At 38.5% G+C, this 4,327-nt stretch overlaps 1 non-coding gene across 1 annotated transcript; it reads left to right on the top strand.

Annotated features, from left to right (window-relative positions):
* Nucleotides 1–3,302: 3,302 nt before the first annotated feature.
* trnaa-cgc lies at nt 3,303–3,374 on the top strand. The gene has a single exon. It is a non-coding gene; the product is annotated as a tRNA-Ala (tRNA).
* The last annotated feature ends 953 nt before the right edge of the window (nt 3,375–4,327 follow it).

The raw sequence follows: 4,327 nt of genomic DNA on the forward strand, positions 1-4,327 counted from the left end.
CCAGATTACTGTACTCTAATCTGAATGCCTTGCTCTTTCCACTTATGTTGCTTAATATTCTTTTTCCTTAACATACTTATCCAATTCCATTTTAAATGCTATTATGGCTTTAGCTTCAGTAGTCACGTTTGGAAAGCGTTTCATGTACAAGCCCTAACCCTGTGTGCTATAGAGACCCCAGTGTACATTTCATTGAAAGTATCTGCAGCAAGATGGACTCTGCAATCTATCAAGTATATCGACATTAAATTACATTAATACTGACTCAGAAAAAAGAAGCTGGTATAGCCTCAGGAAATCCAAGTATTGGCCCCAACTCACAAGACTCCAAAGTATTTTTCTGCTGATATTGCCAACAATTCCTACCAGGAATGGTTATACAATTTTCACTTTCATCGGATTTGTAGCTATACCACTCATGATTTTTCAGCAGTGGCTCTTCTGTCTGTGAATGAATTACACTTCAGCAGTGACTTTTCTCCACAAGTTTGTGTTATTGTTAAGAAATACTCAGAATCCCGACAAAGAATGGTGTCTCCGAATGCCGGGAGTTCAGCTCATAAGTGTAGGTCAACATTCCAGTGGGGATATCTGTATCATTGGTTGTGCATCCTTCAGCTGAGATCAATTGCGATGCTGTTTACAAGCTCATGTGAGCGTTAAAGATCCCACATTATTTTAAAATCATCTATAGTGGCTGGTGAAGAGAAGGCACATAGACACGGTCTCAATAAACATCTATTCTCTGTTTCCAGACCCAACCAAAGGTTTTGGGTTATTATAAAAGCTAGAATTAGCTTAAACGTTTTTAGAAGATGAAGAGGACCTGGGTTCGATGCCCACGTAGGACAAAACATTAGGCAAGTTTCTTTACTCCACATGACTCTGCTTACCTAGCAGTAAGTAGGAACCCGGTTGTTAGACAATTTGCGGATCGCTTTTCCAGAGATAATAGACCTTCAAAAATAATAATAATAATAATAATTTGGTCACTCAATCCACGACTGTTTATGGGACGCTGTGTTTCGCCAGCAATCGGCTGCTGTGTTTCGCCCGCAAAAATATAAATATACAGACAATTCACTTTACAGTATATTCTGTGAAGCGCTTTGAGATGTCTCGAAGACGTGATAAGGCGCTATATCAAATGCAAGGATTATTATTATTATTATTATTATTATTATTATGATTCTTCTCCCAACCCAGAAGAAAAATCTTTCACTGTGAAAAGATTTGTCTCAATATTACATAAGCAGGAACTTGAAACAATCCCAGCAATGTCTAACTCTGTGGACGTTTTCACTGCCCGATCACTGCCTTTCTGTCCATAGGTAGGCAGGCTCTGAGTTTCACATCAGTACAAATTGGCAATCAATGTGAAATAGGGTATTATACAAAGACTGCAACAATAACTGATGAGGAAAATGAAAAATGTCAGATACGTAGAATAGAGACATGCTGTTCTGAGTTTTGAATTAGGTGCAAGACGTGAGGACCTTTACTCTGCATCCAGTACAAATCCTGATCTGGAAGTGTTTGATGCGACACTGAGTGCAAAGAGTGGAAAATAGGTCAGGAATATAAATTACTAGTTGTCTTTTTGACTACTCTCTTTGCTGCTTTTTGGGCATATTTTTCAATTGAGTTCAATCTGTAGTTCGGTATCTGATGAGTCTGAACATTTCTAATCGGCTTTATGGCAAACAAGTCATTAGCTATAAACTGATGACTCTGGCTCAATGCCCAGACAAAAGACAAAAGATTTACTGAGGAGCTTCCCTGCTGGGGACATTGTTGGACTCTGTAGCTGAATTGGGGCTGTGTGTTAAACAAGCATGAAATGACAAGTCACCCGAACGCAGCCAGATCAAAAGACTACAAATAAAGAAACTTAGGTTTACTTAAGAAACACAGAAGATCTCATAAACCAGTTGGTTTCGTCGATAGGCTCTGCTTCTATAAAAGGTGAAACTGGTTAACTTGTAAAATAGAAAATATGCCAATTTCACCTGTAAATTCATTTTTTAAAATACAGATGACAAACAAATTATTTGTAGAAATACTAGAACACTTGACTTGGACACATCCCCTTATTACATCAAAATACATTTCACACAATGAGTTACTTTAAAGCGTCATCACTGTTATTGTAACGAATTGGCAAATACAACAGTTAATCTGCAACAGTAAACTCCCACAAACAGCAATAAGATGTGTGACTAATTAATTAATTTGGTTGTTGTTGAATTTGGATGGGTGAGGGAGAAATATTAGTCAGGACACCAGGAGAACTCCCTGCTCTTCTTCAAAAGAGTGTTATGGAATTGTTAATGTCCAGCTGAACTTCTGGTTAATGTCTCATCTGAAAGATTGCACCTCCAGCAATCCAGCAGTCTCGCTGTACTACTATGAAATGTCATTTTATATTGCTTCTGTAAGTAGGACTTGAACCTCTAACCTACTAACCCAGAGGCAAGATTATTACCAACTGAACCAGAATGACACATACTAACTTACTCACTGGAACTGGCATTTTCCATTCTACAAATCAGATGTCTACGATCACTAACAGCTAAAAGAACAGAAAGCATTGCACCATATTGAAGGTTCATATTCAGTTCTCAAGTTATTCCACCAGTTTGTTCCACTAAGACAAATTTGAACTGAATCCAGTGTGCAATTGGCTATTAAGTTGGACGAGTTTATATTGCTTGGAAGCAGTTAGTGTTAAATCCGCTGACAAGTGACTGGGAGTGGTCAGATGTGGATTTGCTTCGGTGATTCCTGGGTAAGTCAAGTCACGAACCTCTGCTGAACTTCCAGGAATGAAAGGATGAAATACAGAAGGAAAGATCCACATCTTCAAACAGCTGGTTAAGAAAGGCCATACATATTTAGTGCTTTGGGCCCCGATAATCCTTGCTGTATTCTCAGACCGAAAACCAAAATGTATTTTGAATAATTTTTTGTGATTTCTTCTCTGTCCTACATTCCATCAAGACAATAACATGCCAGCAATACTCTTGTAGTACTGTATAACCAAGGACCTTATTCTGCGAGCTTAGAGGACAAGGCTTTTCAACCATAGTCAAACCTAACTTATCTTTCTCTTAGCACCATGCACTTTCCAGAAAAAGTCACTGCATGAAGGCCAGGAGCTTTGGTTGATCTTTCCTAAGGTTTCTGAGGCCAACTGTTGCAACCCAAAGAAATCCTAATTAAGCAGCAGTTTTAATGGACTTTTTTTTCTAACAGGAGCAAAATACATCTTAAAAGTGCAGTGTCACATGCCATCATTGTGGAGTCCTGTAGCTCAGTGGTTAGAGCGCTCGCCTCGCAAGCGAGAGACCTGGGTTCGATTCCCGGCAGGGCGAAATGTTGGACAAGTTTCCTTACTCCGCACGCCTCTGTTTACCCAGAAATACGTAGCTACCTGGTTGTTAGTTGATTGGATGATCGTTTTTCTGGGGATGATAATCTCTCCAAAGAAAACAATAATAATTTGGTCACTCAATCCACGACTGTTTGTGCGCAATTGGCTGATGCATTTCGCCCACAAATTTACAGTATATTCTGTGAAGCACTTTTGAGACATCTAGAAGCTGTGAAAAGCACAATATCAAATGGGAGGATTATTATTGTCAAAGCGAAGCTACCTGACTGGTTTCAGACAATCTAGCTAGGCTGTTTGAAAATGTGCAATATGCAAACTGGACCTTACATTGCTGTTTTTCTTTTCTTATTTATGATGCAAAGCCATTAATTATTAAGGTTTCCAATGAATTTTCATTAGCAAGAAAGCGACCTTCAGACCTCTCTGTCCTAATCCTGTTTAGACTTGGCAAAAGGTGCAAACCCTCTCTCCAACTTTACATGCCAAGAATGCTTTCAAATGAAGACTAACCAATACTTCAACTAAACAACACATTATAAATTCAGCACATCTCGAGTGTAGCAGAGTGCAAAGAATGCCCAAAACAACAACTCTTGATCTCCACCATCCTACCAACAACCCATCATAACTTATGGAATCATGTGATGATTTAGAACCACTTGCAAATGAAAATTATTCTGCATGTGATCCAATCTCATACCCAACAATTCCATGAATGGATTTGAAAGGTCAAATCATGATGAAATACTTTCCATATTTAATGGCTATCCTGATGAATATTAAATGTATTCTATAATCCCCGTGGGCAACATACAAATCCCACATTACATAACTGGAGGTATATTAGAATGAGTGTGTGTTTGACAATTTCTGAATTTGGATGGGAGCCATAAACAATTTGTATGAACTCCAAGGTTGTACTAAATCAAATTG

This window comes from Callorhinchus milii, unplaced genomic scaffold (genome assembly GCF_018977255.1).
Source record: "Callorhinchus milii isolate IMCB2004 unplaced genomic scaffold, IMCB_Cmil_1.0 Scaffold3, whole genome shotgun sequence".
NCBI lineage: Eukaryota > Metazoa > Chordata > Chondrichthyes > Chimaeriformes > Callorhinchidae > Callorhinchus > Callorhinchus milii.